The sequence below is a fragment of the Bufo gargarizans genome, chromosome 1 (genome assembly GCF_014858855.1).
Source record: "Bufo gargarizans isolate SCDJY-AF-19 chromosome 1, ASM1485885v1, whole genome shotgun sequence".
Taxonomy (NCBI): Eukaryota; Metazoa; Chordata; class Amphibia; order Anura; family Bufonidae; genus Bufo; species Bufo gargarizans.
In genome coordinates this window covers 547,638,076-547,664,773 of record NC_058080.1, presented here as the reverse complement: position 1 = coordinate 547,664,773, position 26,698 = coordinate 547,638,076, and the positions used below count along the sequence as shown (strand labels likewise).

Below are 26,698 nucleotides of genomic sequence, written 5' to 3'. Positions count from 1 at the left end.
ATCCGTTTTTCTGGATGACACCGGAGAGACGTATCCGGAATTTCAATGCATTTGTCAGATAGGTGGCTGCATACAGATTTCCGGATCCGGCAGGCAGTTTCAGTGACGGAACTGCCTGCCGGATCCTCACAACGCAAGTATGAAAGTACCCTAACCAGGTGTTTGATACCCATTAAAAAGATGAACTGCTAGCCTTTAGCCAATACACTGAATTGTTGTGATGCAGCAGTCAATGGCTGATGAATTTAAGGGCTCATGCCCATGACTGTATATATCATCTGTGTACTATCTGCATTTTTTGTGAGAGCAAACTAACTCATTCATGTCAGTGGGGCTAAGCACACATTAGTGTTGTTTGCAGATCCGATTTTTCATTACACCATTGCACCAATTAAAGAAAATTATAGAACTCATAGAACATATCCTATTCTGGTCCATTTTATGAATGAGAATAGCCATTTCCATTGATGGGAATAATAAAAAAAAAAAAAAAAAAATGCACGTTGAGGGTATCCGTATTTTGCAGACCCGTTGTTTGCAAACAGAAATATGGACACAGTTGTGTGCATGAGGCCTAAAGGTAATACTTCTGTTAACTCTGCCGCATCATGGCCACTGTAGAAAGCAAGCCTTATTGTTTATATTGCACCAACATATTTTGCAGGGCTGTACAGAGATTGCCATCCCATCTACTAGTAGCTTATGGTTCCTGACTGTGCCAGTGCTCTGACTATGGATCTACATAAGTGTTTAAAGGGGTTCTCCATATAGATCAGTTAGGGCTGTTTCACACGAGCGGATGCCGTGCGTGGCATCCGCTCCATGAAAGAGTGCCAAGACCCGATGCAGACTGCAGAGGCACGGAGCTTTAACATAACTGATAATGCTCCGTGCCTCTCTGTGATCGCTTTACTACGAAATCACAGCGAGATAAAGTTGTCACTGTGATTTCGTAGTAAAGCGATCACAGAGAGGCACGGAGCATTATCAATCATGTTAATGCTCCGTGCCTCTGCAGTCTGCATCGGGTCTTGGCACTCTTTCACGGAGCGGATGCCACGCACGGCATCCGCTTGTGTGAAACAGCCCTAAGGGTCCAACATCCGGAACCCTACTGGTCAGCTGTTTCGGGCTGCCGCCAGTAACTGACAGATTGACACAGTGTGTAGTTTCCGGCACCAGCATTCTGAAACTCAGCTCCTATTGTCTTGAATGGGAGGTGAGTCTCAGTACACAGTGTACAGAGCTGCCTGCCTCTAGCTCTGCATACTGTATGGGTTCCTGCGTGGTGGCTGCCCGAAACAGCTGATTGTAATGCACAGCACTCTTCCATTAAAGAGATCAGGATGACACAATACTGTGTCTAAATGTGTCTGAACTATTAAAAAGTACACGTATTTATCAGTACATGATATGGTAAATTCATTGGTGCCATTAAAGTACAACTGCCCCCCCCCCCCCCCCCCAAAAAAAAAAACAAGCTCTATGAGCTCTAATAGAAAGAAAAAGAAAAAAATGAATAAATTAAACTTGGCGGGGTACAAAAGGGGTCAAGCAACTCTCTAAATAGTTTTTATTGAAAATATCCTACCATTTGCTTCTGCTGGGTGTGTGTATGTCCTTCACCTTATTGCTGTAATTCATCTGGATCTGACGTAATTCTGTCAGAGAACTGGTACTGCTCCTGTCGGCTCTCTGTGCTCTCCCCTTCCTTTCTCGCAGGGTTAGAGATGGCAATAGGTTATGCACAGCAAATGTGTTTGTAGAGGGGAGAGAGAATCCAAGGAGAACAGCTATAAATAGAGAGGAACACACAAGGCAGTGTGCAGGCGGAAGACAGTAGCATCCTAGACACACAGATCCAGCATATGTTACTTGGAGGGACACATCCACAAAAGTGTGAACTTGTAGCAGGTTGGAAACAGAATATCAGGAAGTCTGAAAATGAAAGGTATTACTCAGGATAACTATTAACATGAAAAATCATATTTTCTGTTTCAGAGTTGTCCTTAGTATTTCACTTCATAACATTGTGCACTCCGGAAAGCTGAGTGTTTTCTTAGCATTTTTTTTTATGACAGACAGGGTCCGAATTGTGTACTATTTTTGCTAAATGTAGCTTGAATGTAAATATGTTACGTTGATATCATGTAATTAGGGAGTGTTGGTCTGGCCAGGATAGTGGAATTTTCCAGTGTTTTATATGTACAGTATTTAAGTACAGTAATTAGCTTTTTTTTTTCTTCCTCTATGATATACATTGTTTATATAGTAATGGAGAAGGCAGGTTAAGTTGCTTAACTTCCCTTAAAATTTTCCAGGTCCCCATTTTTTATACAACTGCATTTTTGTTGTGATTTCTCAAAAAATGTTGCATCAGTACAAAGGCTTTATATTTGTTCGAAATTACATATATTGAAATCAGGTTTTTGCTTCCCATATATTATTTAAAAAAAAGCTTTGTTCTTTTTTGTTTAATAAAATCTTAAAGTATTCCAATTGTCACACCTGCCACACGAGCAGTCACAATACGATTCATACATTAAAAAAACTTTAAAGGGATTCTGTCACCTCCCCTAACCCAAAATCCGATTTTAAAGCAGCCATGTAGCACAGCTTTACCTTGATTAGGCTGTGCTCTTTTATCTTGTAATCCGTCCAGTAGTTTCTGTAAAAAAACGACTTTTATGGATATGCAAATGAGCCCTGAATGTGCCCAGAGGGGCGTTTTGTTCCTCTTAGAGAGCCCAGTACCGCCCCTCTTACAGTGCCCAGCCCGCCTTCCTTGCACTGTCTAACCGCCCCCAGCCTCCCACAGCCTCCCCTCCCTCTCCTCCCCCTCCCTCATGGCCGAACGAACTCTCGCACAGGCGCAGTACCCACTGAGGGCTGCGCCTGTGCGATCAGCAGGAGACTGTGGGGAAAGAAATCGCTGGCTGGCTTCACTGTGGCAGGCAGGCAGGCAGGCTGGAGAAAGCGCAGGGTGCAGCAGCGATCGGCTATCCTCTGCGCTTCCTACCAGGCTGACTGAGGGAAGAGCGAGAAATGGACGTCACTGGGCTCGGCGCATGCCCAGTGACGAGGATGAAGCTCCTGCCCTCAGTCTCCTGCTGATCGCACAGGCGCAGCCCTCAGTGGGTACTGCGCCTGTGCGAGAGTTCGTTCGGCCGTGAGGGAGGGGGAGGAGAGGGATGAGAGGCTGTGGCAGGCTGGGGGCGGTTAGACAGTGCAAGGAAGGCGGGCTGGGCACTGTAAGAGGGGCGGTACTGGGCTCTCTAAGAAGAACAAAACGCCCCTCTGGGCACATTCAGGGCTCATTTGCATATCCATAAAAGTCGTTTTTTACAGAAACTACTGGACGGATTACAAGATAAAAGAGCACAGCCTAATCAAGGTAAGCTGTGCTGCATGGCTGCTTTAAAATCGGATTTTGGGTTAGGGGAGGTGACAGAATCCCTTTAAGTAGAAGATGTACAAAAGACCAAATACATTATTTATCATCTATATACGGTACTTGCATCTAGCTAAAATCACCAACACCACCCAGTGGTACCTGTAAAAAGAAGTCTAGTCTTACCTGTCCACAACCACTGTATTCTGGTTCCGTGTCTCCCAGGCAGCCGACACTCAAGTTTGGAACCCTGTCTGTCAACTTCTGCACAGACGGGGTCATGAGGGCCATTGCAGCCAGCGACTGGCCTCAGTGTCCCAAAGCACAGGTTCTGCTTGGGTGGAGGTTTAAAAAATAAAATAAAATGGACAACCCCTTGAAGGAGTTAATTTAAAGCAGTACTTGTTAGTTGTGACATGAACATAGAAACTTCTCATTAGTTAGAAAAGTGATGATTCCAATTTCAGTAGATGGGGATGTGTTACCGATCCCAATCTCTTGTGTCTACAGAGGTTTTTAGACATATTCTGTACATAGAGATCAAGATCAGCACTAGGGGATAAAATTGCAACATGTCTTGTTTTAGGAAGTTAGAGCACGTCTTGTGTTCTGTTCTTGGAGCATTCTTTACTCAGATATATAGGACCTCATTAAACTGTGTAACAGTCCACCTAATGAATACACATCCTCTCCTGCTATATATATGAGTGTGGCTATTGTATGGTTAGACTTGGATACAGTGAACACTATTATAAGACTTGCAATGTATCCAGCCTGTGCTCTAACCCCATCTATTCTGAATTCACTAGAGCTCTTTGTTTGCTCTATCTATATGCATGTAACGTCAAGGCAAATGTCAATGCTTTTACCCTCTCCTTACTCAAGTACGGTGCTGCATTTGGCCCCATGGAATCCTACAACAATTAGAGCTCAGGGTGTTTATTCTGCTGATGCTGTTTTAACCCCCACTTCTGACTGGAATGCTGATCCTCACTCATTGGGAAGGTGAGAGAGCAAGGATACCGACAATGAATATTAATACAGTGAACATGTACCCAAATGGGCGATGATGCAAACATAAAGAGCAAAGTATAAAGACTTGGAAAGTATTTGTCTTAAAACTATATTTAAGCCAGTAAACTTGTACAGTATGTCTTTATTGCTATACATACTGTAAGATCTTGATGGTTATAGTGTCATAGCACATGTGGTACAACCCCTGGGTCTGCGTTGTTCTGTTATTGCTGGTTTTTATAGAGCTTTTCATTGAGTTTTTCATCAGCATTGTGCTGTGTCAAAATAGGGGCTATTACGTGGCCCCTTGGCAGTAGCGGGTGGTACTTATGGTTTACCGCTAGTTCCTGAGCTGTACATAATACTTGCAACCTGAAACAATGGCAAGTCCAGGTACACCCGGCAACAAGCAGTAAGTCACATACGCTAACCACAGCCACAAATGCGTATGTGTAATAGCACTCTTATATTGTTCTTGAATTGCCAAGATCATGAAAATCCAGTATTTTGAAATCCAGTAGAATATGAACGTATAAGGAGAGTAAAATAATAATTCATTTTCTGAAGATTCTATAATATAGGTGTTTTCTAGGAGTTGGCTATGTACATTTTTACACAAACAGTACATGTTTTTTCATCTGTCTGATTGTTTAAAGTGAATGTGTCACCTCCTCTAAGCCCTATTATAGAGGACCTGTCACCACAAAATTAAATGCAATCTGCAGGCAGCATGAGGAGCTGAGCAGATTGATATATAGTGGGAAAAGATTCCGTAAAACTTGTAATTTATACATTTATATCTCTGCATCTTCCAAACTTAGGACAGCCCTTGTGTAGAGTTATAAATGACTGACAGCCATCTCTGTATACACACTTACACAGAGAATGCCATCCTCCTCTGTGTACAACTATCAGTGACTAACAACTATCTATGTATACACATTTACACAGCGAATGCTGTCAATCACTGATATCACCTCCCAGTGTACAGCTATCGATGACTGACAGCTATGTATGTATACACACTTTTACAGAGAATGCTATTAATCACTGATAGCACCTCCCCTGTGTGCAGTTATCAGGGACTAACAGCAATCTATGTATACACACTTACACAGAGAATGCTATCAATCACTGATAACACCTCCCCTGTGTACAGCTATCAGTTACTGACAGCTATCTGTGTATACACACTGTAATAAGGTACAAGGAATCATCGTGGATGATAGGTACGTGTCACAGAGGTTCCTGGCCTTGGTGGAGTAAGAGCCAGTTTTTATGTGTCAGCAGCAGTTGCTGTTTGACACCTTAATACTTAGTATGGCTGTATAGCTTACTGGGAGTAGTCAAAGTGCTGGGTGGGTGACTACTCCCCATGTTCCAGGCCGGGTTTTGCCAGACATAAAAACCAGCCAGCACTGCTAGGTGAGAAGCATCACCTCAGTCTGACAATGGAGCTCAGGAGGTCTCTGTTTTTGGGATCTGAGGCTTTGTGCCGTCCTGGAGGGCTAAGAGCCGCACGCTGGGGGAACAGGCCTCCTAAAGCCTGCTGTGGACTACTGGAGGCAGAACTGCCAGCAAGGTGACTTGTGTTATATGAACTTTCCATTGTGTGTGAATTAACACCAAGACTGCAAAGTTACGTGCTGTTTTGGGCAATTGCCTCGGGTTGGGTTTTGGTTCTGGTGCGGACCATGGACAGAAAGTTCCTGGCTAGGTGGCAGGGGCCCTACGAGGTACTCTAGAAATTTGGAGATTTAAACTACAAGGTACACCAGCCAGGGCGGCGAACGCCGGAGCAGGTTTACCATGTGACTTTACTAAAACCATGGAAAAATAGGGAAGCCTGTACAGAAGACAGCCTGTGGATGGGTTTTCTAGGAGAAGAGGTACCTGTCTGATGCAAGAGAGGCGGCTGCCACAGTAAAAATTGCTGACAGCCTCTCCTCTAAACAGACTCAGGAGGGCAGGGAGTTTGTTAGTCGGAACACTGATGTGTTCTCGGACCTCTCTGGACGTACTTTCATAATCCAGCATGACATTGTCACTGAGCCTCAGGCAAAAGTCTGATTAAAACAATACCGGGTACCCGAGGCTCGGGTGCATATCAGAGGAGGTGCAGCTAATGTTGCAGCTAGACGTCATTGAGGAGTCAAAAAGTGAGTGGGCCAGTCCTATAGTATTGATACCCAAGCTGGACGGGACGTTGCGTTTTTTTAACGATTTTCGAAAACTTAACGAGGTTTCCAAATTCGATGCGTATCCCATGCCCCGGGTGGAAGAGCTCATCGAGAGGTTAGGACAAGTTTTGGACCTCACAAAAGGGTACTGGCAGGTGCCCTTAACGGAGGCTGCCAAAGAGAAAACTGCCTTCATCACACCTGAGGGGTTGTATCAATATAAGCTCTTACCCTTTGGTACGCATGGCGCCCCCGCCACTTTTCAGCTACTAATGAACATTGTGCTTTGTCCACATCGTCGGCACGCTTCGGCTTACCTGGATGATATTGTCATCCACAGTACCGACTGTAAAAGTCACCTACCCAAAGTGCAAGCTGTAGTGGACTCCCTTCGGAAAGCTGGCCTAACCGCTAACCCAAAAAAATGTGCGATAGGGTTAGAAGAGTCTACGTACCTGGGGTATGTCATTGGGCGCGAAGTCATCAAACTCCAAGTGAACAAAATAGAGGTGATACAGAATTAGCCCTGACCTGTCAACACTAGGCATATAAAGTCATTCCTGGGAATGGTGGGCTATTACATGAGGTTTGTTCCCCACTTTGCTCCTCTAGCAGCGCCCTTGACAGGCCTCTTGAAGGCACGCAAGTCAGTGATGGTTCGCTGGAATGACCAGGCGGAAGAGGCTTTCTCCGCTTTGAAGTCGGCCCTGTATGGGTCCCCGGTTTTGGTGATGCCAGACTTCAAGCGGGAATTCATAGTACAGACAGACGCCTGTACTATGAAGTCAACGGGGAGGAGCATCCTGTTGTCTTCCTAAGCCGCAAGCTCACCGCAGCCGAGACAAGGTACAGTATAGTGGAGAGAGAGTGCCTGGCTATCAAGTGGGCACTAGAATCTCTCCGCTATTATTTGTTGGGGAGAACATTCCGCCTGTTGACTGACCACTCCCCTCTCAAGTGGATGAGCCAGGCCAAAGAGAGAAATGCCTGAGTCACCAGGTGGTTCCTGTCCTTACAAACCTTATGTTCTCCGTAGACCACAGGGCATGCCTGTTGCAGGAAAACCCGGATACTCTGTCCCGAGTATAGTGTATGGCATGTGTTCACCCCCTCAGGGTTGAACAAATGGGGGGGTTGGTATGTAAGAAGGAACAAGGAATCATCGTGCTGGGTTGGTGACTACTCCCCATATTCCTGTCATGCTGTCACGGCTGAGGATGGGGGAAACCCTCAGCCGTGAGATGCCAGGTGTTGTAAAGGCTACTCGGCCATGCGAACAGGATAGGGAGCAGGTCACCTCCTACAGCGTCCCTACCCTGACCCTAACTCCTAACCTGCATGGGCCGACCTTGAAGGTAGGAGGACCCATGCGCAGGAACCTCGGAGCCCTGTCTTACCCTCCGCAGATCCCTGCGCTAGGAGCTGGGTAAGACGACCTACTCCTCCTAGGCACGGAGGAGCAGGAGTCTCAACGGCCAAGCTGTTGGGAAAAAGGAAACTCATAAACAGCTATACGGGAATGGCAGGCGAACAAGAAGTTCCACCAGCCTGCCACAGCCTTGCTGACTGGATCCCTAAGAAGACTGGAATCCAGAACCGTATGCTGCACCAAATACAAAGGAAAGTCCCAACAGAATATACCATACAACATAAACACACAGGCAAACTTAAACATAAACTTAGACCTGAACTTAGACCTATGACCACAGTGGTGGCTCTCACTGGCAGATAGCAACACAGGAGGCTGCTCCAGCTAGCAAGGCTGAAGCAACCTACTAAGCCATGCAAAAGGCCCAGGCTATATAGGCCAAGAAGCCACACCCCACAGTCGGACACACCCAGTGACATCACACACACACTGGGAAGGGAGTTAACCCTTCCAACACCACAGAAGGGAAACTCACATAAAGGGGAAGTGTCCAACAGTAGCAACACACTGTGGTTGTTGCCGCTGGCAACGACATGGGTGGCAACCGTGTCCTGGGAGATAGCCCGAAGGCCGGGACACTGCCACCACATGTACAGACAGCCAGACGTTGCCACAGGCAACCACAGTGCAGGAAGAGTGTCAGTGCACACCACACATACTACACAGAGTGCACACAGACATACAACACAGTGAACACAATACTCACGCCTAACATAGAGGTTGCTAGGTGCAACCGCATGCACAGCAGGAAAGCTGCTACATACATACGTTGTCAGCGGCAGCCACAGGTGAGGCAAATACCACTGCCCTCACCTGTGATTGACAACAAAACCAAACCGCTGACAATCGCATGCGGTTGAGAGTCACGGTCATAGCCATGGCCGTGACACATGCCCTGCTCAGGTTATGTGCAGAGGTCTGCCAGGTTAGCAGCACGTGTGTAGTTTTTTTTTGTTGTTTTGGGGTTGGAGTTGAGCTGTATCCGCCTCCCTTCAGGTGCACTGGGTGGGGTCGTTTGTGTCAGTTTAAATTACGCCCCTTCCCAGTGTCCTGTGCGGGTTATAGCTTCTATATTGCTCTGAGGAAAAGTTTAATTAGCTGTTTCTGCTCTGCTACAAGATAAGTTGGTTTTGGTTTCTTTTTCGTGTTCTGTCTAGGCTGTTAGAGAGACACCTGCCTCCTCCAGGACCTGAGGAAGCAGGCTGCCTCTTTCCCCCTTTCCACCATCTTAGGGGCTTTAGGGAATCTTCAGCCTTAGGCACGGGGGCACATTGATTCCCACCTTCTGGGTCTGAACGTGGGCACAGAAGTCCAGGGACAGCTGGTCTGGAATTGTCAGAAGGTGACCTTTATCTCCAGCTTCTGGCCTAGATGCTTATTTTGAGGTTTTCTGTGTGGTTTATTGTATCTTGTATCCTACCCACCGTGACAATTCCAGGCCGGGTTTTGCCAGGCAATAAAGCCAGCCAGAACTGCCAGGTGAGGAGGATCACCTCAGTCTGACAGTGGAGCTCAGGAGGTCTCTGTTTTGGGGATCTGAGGCTTTGTGCCGTGCTGGAGGGCTGAGAGCCGCACGCTGGGGAAACAGGCCTCCTAAAGCCTGCTGTGGACTACTGGAGGCAGAACTGTCAGCAAGGTGACTTGTGTTATATGAATTTTCCAGTGATAACACATCCCATGTGTGCAGCCATCAGAGACTGACAACTATCTATGTATACATAGTTACCCAATAAATGCTGTCAATCACTTATATCCCCGCCCCCTAATTACACTCATTACTGTCCAGTGCCAGTATAGTATCCCTATCATCAGTGGAGAAAGCTAAAGGACCTGTGATGATGTCATCACAGGTCCTTTACATTTTCCAAAGGAACTGCCCAAAGAATAGTGTAGTTCCCAGTTAATATAGGAGCATTTGTCATTACCTGTGATAACATCATCTTCAGCTTCACAGGTCCTGTACATCTAGTAATGGAACTGCCCAGATCATGGTGTTGGTTCCCAGGTTAGATAGGAGCATCTGCCAGGACCTGTGATGACATTATCATCATCACAGGTCCTGTACGGCTAGTAAATTGGATCCAGGAAAAACTTTGCCAGGAGGCAGAAAAAAGACGCAATGCATCAGAGGACTTCGGAGTAAGTAGCAATTAAATTAAAACACCAAATTACATTAAAAAATTACATAATAATATTTTTATGTTGTTATTGTAATTATGTAATTTTTTATGCGTTTTTATTAAATGGCTACTTCGAACTCCTCCGTGCAGTGTTTTTCTGGATCCAGTTTTTTCCCGGCTTCCTGAAGTGCCCGGCATTCAGCGCAGCAGCCTAGTCCCCCCCCCTCCCCCGGCATGGGGGTAGTGTTGTGCCTAGCCTTTCACAACACCAATTGGTAAGGTACTATCAATGTTGGCTTTCCCATACCCCCTAGGACAGTGGTGGCGAACCTATGGCACGGGTGCCAGAGGTGGCACTCAGAGCCCTCTCTGTGGGCACCCGCACCTTGGAAAAAGTCTATGGTGCACCAATATGCCTTAGACTATTCCTGCCATTCATCAGCGCAGGCGCACTATGAACAGCACAGTCAGCGCATTGAATTATAGCTAAATGGTAAAGTACATGCAAGATATACTACTGTATACTGAACTGTAGTATTCAGGTTAAATTGCCGTTTTGGCACATTGCGATAAATAAGTAGGTTTTGGGTTGCAGTTTCGGCACTTGGCCTCTAAAAGGTACGCCATCACTGCCCTAGGATATCACACAGGGAGCGACCCCCTCTCTTTTCATTTTTGTACATCTAGTAAATGAACTGCACAGAGCATCATCACAGGTCCTTTAACCCCCAACACCAAGGAGAGCAACAGCAGGATGAGCTCTCCACTGAGATTAAAATGGAGTGGTAAGAGAAGATCCTCCTGCTTTCTCTTCATTTGCACCCCAGTCTCTATTTTAACTCATATCTCACTTATATATTTATAGTACTGCAGACTGTTACAGCCACTATTTCCTCTTGTACCTCTATAACTGACCACGACAGTATATATGTACACACTGCACTATTATACATTGTACTTCTCACATCAGTACACTGCTCTCTCTCTCTATAATATACACAGATATATATGAAGCGCTGTACTACTATGTGAGGTACGAGCTGTGATTTCTACCTCATACGTCACATATCAGTACACAGATGTATATACTTTATATCTGTACACACTTCGACTATTATACCTTGTACCTCACATATCAGTACACTGCTGTATATACTGGCCAGGAACGGGTAGTTGGAGGGGCTATGAATGGGGCATGGGGGCTCGATTTGGATTCGTGCTATGGAGCCCTATAGTGCATTGAGAGGACTTCTCTTGGAGTCTCATGTGCTTACAGTCAGGTCCATAAATATTGGGACATCAACACAATTCTAACATTTTTGTCTCTATACACCACCACAATGGATTTGAAATGAAATGAACAAGGTGTGCTTTAACTGCAGACTGTCAGCTTTAATTTGAGGGTATTCACATACAAATCAGGTGAACAGTGTAGGAATTAAAACAGTTTGCATATATGCTTCCCACTTGTTAAGGAACCAAAAGTAATGGGACAATTGACTTCTCAGCTGTTCCATGGCCAGGTGTGTGTTATTCCCTCATTATCCCAATTACAATGAGCAGATAAAAGGTCCAGAGTTCATTTCAAGTGTGCTATTTGCATTTGTAATCTGTTGCTGTCAACTCTCAAGATGAGATCCAAAGAGCTGTCACTATCAGTGAAGCAAGCCATCATTAGGCTGAAAAAACAAAACAAACCCATCAGAGAGATAGCAAAAACATTTAGGTGTGGCCAAAACAACTGTTTGGAACATTCTTAAAAAGAAGGAATGCACCGGTGAGCTCAGCAACACCAAAAGACCCGAAGACCATGGAAAACAACTGTGGTGGATGACCGAAGAATTCTTTCCCTGGTGAAGAAAACACCCTTCACAACAGTTGGCCAGCTCAAGAACACTCTCCAGGAGGTAGGTGTATGTGTGTCAAAGTCAACAATCAAGAGAAGACTTCACCAGAGTGAATACAGAGGGTTCACCACAAGAGGTAAACCATTGGTGAGCCTCAAAAACAGGAAGGCAAGATTAGAGTTTGCCAAACGACATAGAAAAAAGCCTTCACAGTTCTGGAACAACATCCTATGGACAGATGAGACCAATATCAACTTGTACCAGAGTGATGGGAAGAGAAGAGTATGGTGAAGGAAAGGAACTGCTCATGATCCTAAGCATACCACCTCATCAGTGAAGCATGGTGTTGGTAGTGTCATGGCGTGGGCATGTATGGCTGCCAATGGAACTGGTTCTCTTGTATTTATTGATGATGTGACTGCTGACAAAAGCAGAAGGATGAATTCTGAAGTGTTTCGGGCAATATTATCTGCTCATATTCAGCCAAATGCTTCAGAACCCATTGGACGGCGCTTCACAATGCAGATGGACAATAACCCAAAGCATACTGCAAAAGCAACCAAAGAGTTTTTTAAGGGAAAGAAGTGGAATGTTATGCAATGGGCAAGTCAATCACCTGACCTGAATCCGATTGAGCATGCATTTCACTTGCTGAAGACAAAACTGAAGGGAAAATGCCCCAAGAACAAGCAGGAACTGAAGACAGTTGCAGTAGAGGCCTGGCAGAGCATTACCAGGGATGAAACCCAACATCTGGTGATGTCTATGCGTTCCAGACTTTAGGATGTAATTGAGTGCAAATGAATTTCAACCAAGTATTAAAAAGTGAAAGTGTGATTTATGATTATTATTCTGTTCCATTACTTTTGGTCCCTTAACAAGTGGGAGGCACATATGCAAACTGTTGTAATTCCTACACCGTTCACCTGATTAGGATGTAAATACCCTCAAATTAAAGCTGACAGTCTGCAGTTAAAGCACATCTTGTTCGTTTCATTTTAAATCCATTGTGGTGGTGTATAGAGCCAAAAATGTTAGAATTGTGTCGATGTCCCAATATTTATGGACCTGACTGTATGTGTACCTTAAATGCATTCCATGGCTGGTTAGCTGGTGCACAGCAGAGGAATAGGTGTTCGTATCATACAAACCTGGAGTCTTCGTCTGTGGTACTCTTCATGCATTACTGTGCTTAAAGGGAATCTGTCAGCAGTTTTGACCATGCTAAACTGCTGACAGCAGTAGGTGAGGGTTGGGGAGAGCAATATAAACATTCCTTTTGTGGAACTTTGCTCATCGAAAGTAGTGTGAATATAAAGTTTTAACCTCCAGATTCTGCCCTTACAAGTGCCTAGAGTGAGGCGCCACTTTGATCTACTGTCTACATTGTTCTGCTTAACCGCCCTCTTTGCACTGACAGCCAGGGCTGTCATTTTTTTATCCTCTCTTTTATATGAAGATTCTTTCATATAGAAGATATATGACAGGGCGGACTAGAAACTAAAAGTGGCCCTGAAAAAAAAAGTAAAAGTGGCCACATGTTGCAGGCGGGTCCAAAAGAAGTAGGCAGGGCCAGCAATACCATAGTGAAGAGCAATATACCACCCCAGCTGAACCAAATACCACAGTGCAGCACAAAATATTACCACCTGTACCACAGTATTGATCTGTATCACGTCCTGAGGTGTCCATACAGTTGAATTAAGAAGGGCACCTGTGGCTGCTGAACAGGTGCATGGGAGAGAATCAGATCATTATGTACCCGACTCGCTCGCTTGGGTGGCCCTCCTAGGCATTGGCCCAGCAGTAAATTTCCCTGTAGGGTCTATGGCAAATCCGCCCCTGCTGACAGCTGTAGCATCCAACCAACAGGGGACTCCGGTTGTCATTCAGCAGAATGGAGGGGCTGTGAAGAAGCGCAATGCAGAGAGCACTTCACAGTAAACTCCACCCTAGGCACCTGCAGGAACAGAATCTGGCTAAATAAAAGTTCATATTCACACTACTGCTGATGAGAAAAGCTCCACAAAAGGTATATTTGTCCGCTCTCCGCAGCTCCAACTTAGTGCTGTCAGCAAATCGGCATGGTCTTGACAGATTTCCATTAACAGTGCTTGCCGGGGGGGGGGGGGTATATTATTTGCATATTGAAAAGTTATACAATTTTCTGATATAGATATAATTTTCTCTTGGTTTTCAAGATTTTGCTATAAAGCACCGTTTTCAGATCTGTCTTATACCAGGCCGTGTAAGTGTATGCCATCTCCATGCCCCGAAAGATGGAATTAAACACTGAAGGATTGAAGTGACAGGCAGCAGAGATCCTGAAAACCACAATGAATTACAGGAAGCAAATTGTATAACTGTTCATTATTACTATTATTATAACATTTATTTGCTGAAGCTGGATTAACCCTTCAGTGAATTTATAACTAGTAGAATTTAACAGTGGCTGCCCATTCAAAATGTGACCTATTGGGAGTTTTGGCTACAAGGAGTGTTTGATCATGTTTTATACATCCTGTAGCATTACTGGATATTTTTTCATCATTTTCACATTCATTCATTAAAGTTTTTTTTTTACTTTATTTTCCTCCAATTAGATCTAAATCAGAATAATTGACAAGCAGATTGGACATTCTTTCAATGTTGCCACACACTGGCCCAGATTTACTAATGTGTCTGCGCCTAAAATATTTCTAAAAAGTGGCACACGGTGGCACAATTAGGGCTTTTATATTTTATTCTGACTTCCCCAAAAAACTGTGAGACATATCTGAAAGGGGCGGAGTTTTGCAGAAAGGTGGTGTGGTCTAAGATGCATCACTTTGCAACACAATTACGGCATAAAAATCTGTCTAAAAGTAAGCCAACCAATGGATGGTATAGAGCCGGAGAAAAGTGTGTATCCCTGCACCACATTTATCATCCAGCCGGAGCCCCTGTGATAAATCTGGGGAATGTGCACATAGCTTTTAAGTTTACGACATTTATAGGTTTAGTAAATCTCAGCCTGTGTCTTTTTATGGGTCTTTTGTTATCTTGTAAATGCCATTAAATTTATGTGTTTTTACAAATGTTTTTAGGGTGGCTTTTTTAGTCACACAACCTTTTTTCAGATTTTTTTTAAATAGAGAAGTCTGTGGGAAAATGTAATTTCTGCAACTTCCTATTGCACAGCATGTAACACCTATAACATCACTTTTTGCTCTGAAAAGTAGACAAAGAAATTTGGTATTTTTGTAAAAAATTTAGTTCCTAGCACAAGATTTTGCTCTGGTATTTTTTTATTAATTAAAAAACGCCATAGAAATCACACATCTTTTTACAAACCACATGCGGTTTTATGGCAATTTTAGTGGCCTTTCTTGCTAACAACTGTGTAAACCATCTTTTTTCTCAATTTTATTAATTAAAAAGGTTCATGCACATGTTCGTAGTTTCGGTCGGCATCTGATCCACATTTTTTGTGCATTGGATGCAGATCCATTCATCTCATTGGGGCCGCATACGGATGCGGAAGTCTTTTTAGTTTTTAGTTTTTTTGCGGCTCCATTGAAGTAAACGGTTCCGCATACGGCAGCAAAAAAATCTGAATGGTCATGTAAAAAAAATACATTTGTGTGCATGAGGCATTGGAGGTCATACAAATCATTGTGTTTTCCTAGCCTAAGGGCTCCTGTACACGACCTTATCTGCAGAAATGTCCTATTCTTGTCTGCAAAACGGACAAGAATAGGACATGTTCTATTTTTTTTGCAGGGGCTGCAGAATAGACTTACAGATGTAGAAAGCACAAAGGTGTGCTGTCCTCATCTTTTGAGATGAATGGGTCCGCATCAGGTCTGCAAAAAAAAGCAAACTAAAACTACGGCTGTGGGCATGAGTCCTAAGGGCTCTTTTACACGAGCGGATGCCATGCGTGGAATCCGCTGCGTGAAAGACAGCCAAGCCCCGTTCCGGACAGCAGAGACTCGGAGCATTAACATGATTGATAATGCTCCTTGCCTCTCTGTGATCTTTTTACTACAAAATCACAATGAGATAAAGTTGGCTCCGTGATTTTGTAGTAAAGAGATCCCAGAGAGGCAAAGGGCATTATCAATCATGTTAATGCTCCGTGTCTCTGCTGTCCGGAGCGGGGCTTGGCTGTCTTTCACGCAGCGGATTACCCGCACGGCATCCGCTTGTGTAAGAGAGCCCTAAATGTTACTTGGAACCATGGTCTGTAGATTGCAGAAAGCGAAAGGGACTGAAATAGAGGAGTCATGTTGAAATAAATGACTATGGCTGTTTACCTGCCACCAGTTACATGGGTGGGGCGTCTTCTCCTACTATAAGGACATAGCTACTGATTGTTCTCACCCTCCTTCTAGGTAAAGATAAGAGGAATTTATCATGGGATAGGACTGACTGATACCTAAAACCTGGAAGCAATACCGCTTGATTCTATTCCAGTCAGTAATATGGAAGAAAGCTGTTATCACATAGCCATGACTAATGAAGGTGCACTCTAAAGTGAACCCATAAACTAGGAGGACACGCTGAAACTGAGATTTTATGCTCTGTGTATGCTTCAGGTACTGCAGGGTGTGGAACCAAGCTGATAGGTGGCGCCACTGGAACACCAAGCCCAAATGGTCTCCTCTATGTTAGGTATCTAATTTAACATGTATTATCGTGTGGCATGTAGCAGACAACACTTTCACATTATCATCACAATTTGGGCTATACAAGTCAGGTACTCCCCCCACCCTAAGTATTTATATTGTATTCACTTTTATTACATCAGTATACATTGTAATGAAAGTGAAAATTAAATATTCTGATGTAAGACTGTCAGATGAATGACAAAAGGACATTATATCATACATGTGGTCCATAGAAACCGCTATACACATGACACTATACTGTAGGCTTGGATAAGGCTTTGTTCACATCTCTGGCAGGCTGCTCTGATTTTACCGGTTCCAGCATTGCCAGATTCTATAGTTCACTGCCATATACCGGAAAACTGTAATGAGGTCTGGCAGTGATCCGACCGCTTTCCAGCATAAATGCTGGGTTTTTGGACAGACAAAAACCATTGCATGCAACGGTTTTTGGTCCAGCCATCAGCCAGCATTTATCCCGGATCAGGCAGTCGCATCAGCTTGCCGCACATGAGGACACAGCCTAAGGCCTCCTGCACACAAACGTGTGCTCCCCGTTGCCGTATTGCGGACCGCATTTGCGGATCCGCAATACACGGGTGCCTTTCCGTGGGCGTTCCACATCACCGATGCGGACCCATTCACTTCAATGGGTCCGCAAATCCAGAGATGCGGAATGGTGCGGGACGGAAGCATGGAACCCTACGGGAGCACTACGGAGTGCTTCCGTGGGGTTTCGTCCCGTACTTCCGTTCCGCAAAAAGATAGAACATGTCCTATCTTTTTGTGGATTGGTCAGATCGCGGACCCATTAAAGTGAATGGGTCCGCGATACGCTACGGCTGCCCCACGGACGGTGTTTGTGCATTGTAGCCTGCAATTTGCAGGCCGCAGCACGATCACAGGGCGCACATGTTCATGTGCAGGAGGCCTAAATGTTTTGGTGCGCACAAGTAATCTTGTGAACAGCACAGTGTGAAATTAGTCTTATTAGGGTCCATTCACTCTTCCGTAAGGGTTTTGCGGATCCGCAAATTGCAGATCCGCAAAACACAGACACCGGCATGAAAATCGCAAGCATCCGCAAGCAAGTGCGGATGCAGTGCGATTTTCGTGCACGGTTTCTAGGAGACGATCGGGATGGGGACCCGATCATTATTATTTTCCCTTATAACATGATAATAGCATTCTGAATACAGAATGCTAAGTAAAATAGGGCTGGAGGGGTTAAATATTTTTTTTTTAACTCACCTTAATCCACTTGTTCGCGCAGCTGGCATCTCTTCTGTCTTGATCTGTGAGGAAAAGGACCTTTGATGACGTCACTACGCTTACTCTTGTCATAAGACTATGAAACCAATAGATGGCGCTGTTCATGAGTCATGTTCTACCGTGTTTCCCTGAAAATAAGACACTGTCTTATATTTATTTTTCCTAAAAAAAAACACACTATGGCTTATTTTCAGCGGATCTCTTATGGCTTATTTATCAGGGATCCAGTGAGAACTGGGTCCAATCTGCACACTGATGCTGAGGAGACTTTTACTTTCACTTTCTGCCTCAGTTTGCTGTGCACAGAAAGACCGGGGCCTGACAGGGGAAGCCGATCGTGTTGATGGGGCTTCGCAACTCTTCCATCACCTACATATGTGGGGCAGATGAGACAGCTACCTACAGTAGCTCTCACGATGGGGTACAGTAGGTGAAACAGCACCTACAGCGGCTGTCACGATGCGGCAGATGAGAAGGGCTGCCCGTGTCTTCTTTACCGCTCTGCGCCAGTACATAGCCATACCCATCACTATGGCTCATTTTCGGGGTATGTCTTATATTGAGCATATAAGCCACAATCCTGCTACGGCTTATTTTATGAGTATGTCTTATTTTCGGGGAAACACGGTAGGTGCGCAGGTCCACCCAAGCCATCCAACAGATCTGAAGTAACTTTGAGGTTTACTGGTTCTCAGTCAGATGAGAGCTGGTTTGGAATATCTCATAGTGCACAAGGCTGCCATTGTAAGGTATGCTGGCTGTTAACTGTCTCATGGATAGATTGATGGCTTGTACATACCTGGCTTTTGGCATATAGCCTTTGTGTGGTTGTCTATTGTATGTTGTACATAATAGGAGTCTAAGACGCATCCAGCTATCCTCTTAATGCTGTTTCCAAAGCATTTTGATGGGGTTTCCATCAATTTCTAACCTTTTTTTGTGAATTTAACACCCTCTTCTCTTCTGAGCAGGGTGTGCCTGGGGTTCTCTCATTGACTTCCATTGTGCTCAGGTGCACGGCAGAGCACACGAGCATACTGATGTGTTCAGCCAGAGCACACGAGCACTTTGGTGCTCGATCAACACTAATGTACTGGGTTACTCTCCCACACTCCAGCGTTGCACCTACCTCTCACCTGCAGTCACAGTACTATCTGATAAAGTCATCAACCCTATCTGATCATCTTTGGTTCCATTTGAAATCAATCTTGTCTTTGCTGCTGTATCCTGACTGTGGGTTCATCAACTTTTATTGCATTTCTTTTCTTATACTTTCCATAAAGGAAAGGAAGGTTGTGTCATCATGGGATATTGCTAGGATATGACATCAAAGTCAAATAAGTGTGACCCGCATCTATCTCTAAAACAGGACACTGAAAGTGAAGGAGAGCACACTGCACCTGTGTAGCATGCTCTCCAAAAAAAGCTGAGCGAGCGCTCACTTTGAGGTTCCCATTCTGGAGATAAGTTCGGGCCCCCAAAGTGGTTTCTCAGCAGTTCTGTATTATGAAGCCGCATGTGTTCTGTGTGTCACACTATGTTGGTGCTCCATACAGTGCACGTTTTTGAAGATATTCTCCCCTAAGGCTGGGGTTACAGGGCAATTTTGGCCACAACATTATCGCATGGCCAAGGATTGCTCTGTAACACTGCAGCCATTGAACTGAATGGGGTTGCAGCGTTATTTGCAAGTTGCTGGTACCACGACCCCATGATAAAAAATAAATAAATCTGCAGTGTAGGATTTTTTTGTAACACTGTGATTGTGGTCGGGGCAAGTCGTGAGCCGTGCTGGGACCCCATTCAGTTCAGTGGCTGCGTTTCTACACAGCGATTCTTGGTTGTGTAATGTGTCATGGCCACTCAGTTTATAATATCATTTTGTGCATGAAGTCTTAAAATGTAAGTTTTGAAATGAAAATAAAAGGTCACGTGAACTCGAGCCCTTCTATGGAAGAAGAACCGCTCCATCACAGATTTTTCCATTAACAAACTACGGGTATTTTCTTAATGCACTGCTTGGATATAATATGGTTTTAATGTTTTGTTTTTGGAGAGGGATGTTCAGTCCTCGGCTTTAGAACTTAAAATGTAGAATGCATTCCAATGCTACAATTCCTAATACAGTACTGGTTTATACAATACCATGAGCATGAGTAAACTTGTTTTTATATTAAAAATGAAATCACATCATTTATATCCAGTATTTAAGACATCATTCCATTAATCATGACCAAACTAAAAACAGTCTGTAATGTGTAGTAAAATCTGTGCAGACAGGGGACTTCCACCAGAAGATTAGCATTATTGAAGTACCAATGACACAGTTGACTCTAGATCAGGGATGCTCCACCTGCAGCCCTCCAGCTGTTGCAAAACTGCAACTTTCAGCATGCCCTAGTAGCTGTAGGATGTCCAGGCATAATGGGAGTTGTAGTTTTGGAACAGCTGGAGGGCCGCAGGTTTAGCATCCCTGCTCTAGATGATGGGGGGAAAGATCAGACGCAAAATGGGAAAAGGGTCAGAAGTCACTGCCAGGGATCACTGGCAGCAGCTTGTCTCACTTGAGAACAAAGGATTGGGCATGCTGAAATGCTGCATGCTTGATCATTTTTTCCCTGGACAGATGCAGAATGAACCCCAGCGGAACATTTCATACACATTGGATGGTCATCCAGTCCGGTTTCAGCCAAAGTTAAGTCTTATACAGTATGTATGGCCACCTTTGCTTTTAAGTAAAATAAGTTTGGAAATGTTATCTACCAAGTGAAGAGTCTGGCAGTCGCTTATTCCCCTTTTCCCATTCATGCTTGGCCCATAAGGGGGAGTTGGGAGGAATAGCTGTTAAAGGGAATATGTCATCAGAAAATGACCTGCTGCTTAAATCACTTTTTTATGTTTAACATATTTTTAACGAATTTTTTATTATGTTGTTTTTAATTTTCCATGTATTCCATACATAAAAAAAAAAGGGTAAGATCCTGCAGTTTTCACACTGGCCACTATGTATAATAATTGGCTCCACTTCTTGGTTTATACAGATTCCTTTACTGCAGTTAGCTAATTCTAAGGCTGCTTTCACACTCACGTTTGGTGCGGATCCGTCATGCATTACATTGTGTGTCAGAACCGATCCGTTTGGCTCAGTTTCATCAAACGGACACCAAAACGCTGCAAGCTTGTATGGAGGCCGATAAGAGGCCCACAATCCGTGCAATGCTCCTCAATGAGACTAGATGTTTGTTTAGTACTGAACGGATTTCTCTTCGAATCAATGTGAGTTTTTTGGATAGGAAGACTCAACAGAGCAGAGTCTGTATTGATGTTGAAGCCTAGAAACTCTAGTTCTTTGGAAGGGGATAGGATAGATTTTTTGTAATTGATTAGAAAACCAAGATTGGTTAGAAGAGAAATGGTCCATTGTGAATGCGTAAGGATTAGTGAGAGTGTTTGTGCCATAATTAGGATGTCGTCCAAATAAATGATTAGACGTACACCTCGGGATCTTAGGGATGATATCACTGGTTTCATTAATTTGGTGAAACACCAAGGGGCTGATGAAAGGCCAAACGGGAGACAAGTGAATTGCCATTTCAGATTTTGAAATGATGGTAAGTCACAAAATTGTTGAGGATTTTCAAATTCATGACCGGTCTGTGACCGCCATCTTTCTTTTTTACTAGAAAGATGTTGCTGATGAAACCTGGGGATAGGTGTGGTACTTGAATGATAGCTTTCTTGTGGAAAAGATCTCGTATCTCTGACTCTATGAGGTCTTGGTCTAAATTCGAGAAATGTATTGGTTGAGGGATGTGATTCTGTGAGGGGAGGGATTGGAAATCTATCAGATATCCTGAGATGGTGCTCAGGATCCATAAATCTGAGGTTAGAGAGGACCATATTTGGAAAAAATGTTTCAGTCTTCCCCCTAGAGGAAAGTGGGAATAGTTTGGGATAGAAAAGCTTACCTGATGAGGGTCTGGATCTAGGGAAACCTCGCTGGCCTCGGGTTCTCCATGGGCGTCCTCTGGTAGGGAAAAATGGTGTGGTGGGCGGTGTAAAGGTGGTAGTTCTGTCTGATTGGAAGGGAGCCTGCTGAGTTTGTCTGAACTGTGAAGTTCGGCTGGGAAAGCGGCCCCTGCCTTTCCCAGCCCTGCCAAATTTTTTGGGTTGACCTACTTTTTTCAAAGACGTTTTGGCTTTATCAAGGGAGGAAAATACTCCCACGAATTTCCCTATCTCTTTAATGAGGGAATCCCCAAAAAGGAGACCATCAGCAGACTCATCAGGGTCAGAATTGGCCAAATGGGTGAGCTGAGGGTCTAATTTCATCAAGATATTTCGTTTTCTTTGCGCACTCAGGGCGGAGTTGATGTTTCCGAAGAAACAGATGGCCCTTTGGGCCCAGCCACGTAAAACTGATGTGTCTACTGGGTCGCCTGTAATAACGGCTTGTTCTGATAAGTCTAAAATTTTAGTGAGGGGTCCTAATAAATCTAAAAGCTTGTCCTGACAAAGTTTAAATGATCTGTCCAGACCTCTTTTGGGATTTTTTCCCGTTTTATTTAAATATTTAAAAATGATGGGGTCTAACTCTGGAGTCAGGGATTTTTTATGTGGCAAAGTAGGTCTAGGACATTCAGCTTTCAGTTTGTTTCTGGAGGATCTATCCAGGGATTTATTAACCCACTGTGTCAAAAATTTTGAAATTTCAGGTTGGGGAACCCATTCTCCAGACCTAGGATGTTTTATCTGATCGGGGTTGAAAAAGGGAATACCCTGACTGTCTAGGATCAGAGATTCTGGGATCTGGCTGGTTGAAGAGAATTCCTCAGGATCCTCAGGATAGTCATCCTCATAGAAAAATGGCAATTCGTCCCTCAACACTGAATCAGAATCATCTGATAATGATGAGGAAGATATTTCTTTGTAAGAGATAAACTTAGCCCTCTTACTGGCTGTCATAACCCGGCTATTGGTATTCTCCTCCCGGGTGGAGGGTCCTTTGTGGGGATTTTCGCCACCGTTATCATTACCGCAAGGTTTATGCGGACATTCTTTGGGATTTTGACCCTTTCCCGTGGTGTGGAATTTTGGGTCGTCTGTAAATCTTCTCTTTTTGGTTGATTTGCCAGATTTTTTAAAACCTTTGGCGAGTTCTGTAACTGAATCTTCCGCTGAGAGGAAATTGTCAGTTGGAGTAGAAGGGTAATTTTGAGGAGGTCTTTGGTTTACTACCAAGGAAAGGGATTTGGAAATTGAATCCTGAATAGATACCATGGCTGACTGTATTGCAACTGATACAGATTTAGAAACGGATTGATCAACCATTTGTTGAATGGAATCCGAAATTAACACCTCACAGCCAATGGGTATGGGTTGAGTGGATTGGGGGTTAGGTTGTTCTTCACAGGGATTCATATTGCTAAATAAAGAATAAGAATAGAAAAGAGAAAATGGGAAAAAATTTAAATGAATGTTTTATTCATATATATATATATATATATATATATATATATATACTAATGCACGCATTCAGGAATGTACTTAGTCCGTATAATATACATACAGACCAGTATAAAGTAACTGAATGTATGCAAGTGTAATGTAATGTAAATGTGATAGGTATACTCACAATTGGGTAGGAGATATATAGGAATATGTATATATTTAATAATGTGTGGAGAAACTCAGGAGAAACTCAGGAGAAAACTGTAGTATACACTCTCTGTGAGGTGACTGGCTGCGCTGAGGTAATTTGAAAAGCGTGCGCAATCACCTCACAGTCACAAGAGCGGAGCGCTCGAAATCTCGCGATAGACGGGATTTCGGTGTTGAATGCAGGAAGATGGAGCTCAGAGACCGGAGACGGGACGGAGGTAAATTAAGAGGTATTGGGGGCTGAAATAGTTTATTGGGACGAGTCAGGAGTTAGTTGGAAGGGGAAAAAGAAGCTACCAGCAGTCTTACAATAAACGGCGGCATAGAACGCGCATTTCTGAACGGGGGACACGCGCCACTCTGAGTGGTCAGAAAACCGGACCTCAGCCCCTGATATAATAACTGTAAATTTTATAAATTTTATATATTTATGCCTTAAATTACAATTGACATTAAATTACAATTGGTGATAAAATAACATTAAAAATACATATCTTCTCTTGTGGGAGCAGCGAGAAAGAGGCAGAACCTACATCAACAACACCTTTTATACACTAGGGACATCTCTGATTGGCTATTTGGACTACCTCATTTACATATTTAATACCTGTCTTGAAAAAACTCTTTTCACCTGTTGTAATAGTTATTCTTGCTGCTAATGGGAGTAGTAAAGAAAGTTATGCACAATGGGAGCCTCCTGTTGCAATAAAATTGAATAGAAAATAATTCCATTTGCCTCACATCTGTAAACCTCTGTTGGTTTCCCCTGGTTCAGTACAGCTTCCACACATTTGTAATGCTGCTGTTTGGCTTGTGCTTTCATTAGGAGACAAGTCCATCAAATGAAGAGATGGTCTCTTTCTGTATGTTTCATACTGCCGGCACATTTATTTTTGCACTTACATTAGCTATCACTAATTACTGTGAAAGGTGATTTAAAGCCGGAAAGATTGACTTTGTACAATCACACAGCATCTGCCAGATGAAAGTATGCTACCCAAAGGATTTTAAATAAATATATAAAGGCAGATTAGCTGTTTGTATCTACACATTTTAATCTCTCACGTTTCCAGCCAAGAAGTATGTCACTCAGGATAATTATAGGAATGTATTTTTTCTGCTGTCAAAACACATTCTGTATATATTCCTAATTATCTTAAAACTGTTGATGACTGTCCCTTTGGATCCAAACCGAAATGGTGCAAAGCAAAACATAGATTGTACTGTTATAGTCCTCTAAATCATGGCTTTTTAATGCATATTAATTGAATGAAGCATGCATAAATATCATAATTGCGTAGACCTCCAATCTACTCTGAAAATCTGCAGAGTAATATATCTTCAAATGAGGTTTCATGATTATGACCAACCCCAGCATGTAGCTACAAGGTTATCTTAAAAGACATAGGGGGACATTTAGTAAGACTGCCATTTTTTACACCAGTCTTAAAGGGGTTGTCCGGGTTCAGAGCTGAACCCGGACATACTCTTATTTTCACCCAAGGAGCCCTCCTGAGGCTAGCATCGGAGCATCTCATGCTCCAATGCGCTCCCTTGCCCTGTGCTAAATCACGCAGGGCACGGGCCCGGCAGTATGTTCGGTGACGTCACCGGCTCTGATGGGCAGGCTTTAGCGCTGCCCTAGCCATTTACTGGCTAGGGCAGCGCTAAATCCCACCCATCAGTGCCTGTGACCTCACCGAGCTTCCTGGAAGCCCCATGGAGAGCCCAGTACGTCATCGGATCTCCAAAAAATGCCTAATCGCGCAGGGCAAAGGAGAGCATCGGAGCATGAACTGCTCCGATGCTCAAGTCAGCGGGGCTGCCTGGGTGAAAATGGAGGTATGTCCAGGTTCAGCTCTGAACCCGGACAACCCCTTTAGGTCCCTCTGCGCTGCCTGAGGAAGCACCAAAATTATGTGGAGGAGCAGCCCTTCACTCTATGCGAGTTCCCTTGCTGGCGTAGATTTAAGCCATTTTTTACACCAAAAACGAGCGTGGAAAATGACAAATAAGCCCGCCTGCTTCCCTCCCCATGCCATGGCCCCTTTTCTCGCTTCTCTGGAAAAGTGGCGGGAGCTGAGAAAAAATGCAGATTTTGCTGCAACATGGTGTGCAACAAAATCGGCAAATTTAAAGGTGTACTCCAGTTACCATAAATATACCTTATCTTTTAGACTAATTCATCATCAATAATTACCTAATATAATGTAAATTTCACATATTTACCGTTCAGTAGTTAAAAATTTTTTCTTCCTCTGCTAACCACTGTGTTTCCTCATAAATTACCATGGCATCGACCTGTAGTTCTGAGCCTTTGTTAGGTCGAGCATGCTCAGTGTGTTGCTATCAATTCTCTAGCTAAATGTCTTGTGAAACAAAGGGCGTGTTAGTGTGCTGGTGATCTTAGGCCTTAATGCAGTTTAAAAAAAATTAAGTTACTTTACTGGAATACCCCTTTAAAGGCTATGTAACCTTTGGGGGATTTTTTTAATTATTACACTGTACTCATTTTGAGCAAAAAATCATTTTTTCAATTGGTCTTTATTAAAAAAAATATAGAGCCCTTTTTTATGTACATAGCTGAGATGCTCTAGTAGCAGCCTCTGGATTTTCTCTATTTTCCATCAGTTGGAGAGATGACAGACTCCTTATCTCTGCTTTCTGACGTTATAAACACTCATTATAGCTCAGTTCTTATAGTACAAAGTGAAGGTACCAGTCACACAGTTGGAAAAACAGTTAACACTTTGTGACAGAATGGCTCAATATTTTTAATAAAGGCCAATTTAAAATATGATTTTTAGCCAAAAATGAATAAAATGCGATAATGAACAAAAATTGCCTCCAAAGGTGTACGTAGCCTTTAATACGCTACTATTGTGGTCTATCTGAGTTAATAAATGTCCCCCATAATTTTAATGCCACTACCTCTACTGTTGCATCACCCTCTAAAATATCATAAAGCAACACTTTCACCTAGAAGTCATTGAAGGGGAAGGGTTAAAATAAGTGCAAAGGAAAATTAGAATAGTTGTCCAAGGCAGCCGGTCAGGTTGTTGCTTTCATTTTCCAAAGGGCTTGCAAAAAATTTGAATTAGAAAAGTAGAATCTGGTTACCATGGCCCAGTT

The 26,698-nt window shown here is 43.7% G+C and overlaps 1 protein-coding gene across 2 annotated transcripts in view; it reads left to right on the top strand.

Moving 5' to 3' along the window:
* ARVCF (ARVCF delta catenin family member) overlaps window positions 1-26,698 on the top strand; it is a 574,725-nt gene that overhangs the window by 307,612 nt on the left and 240,415 nt on the right. The gene's annotated exons all lie outside the window — the stretch shown is intronic.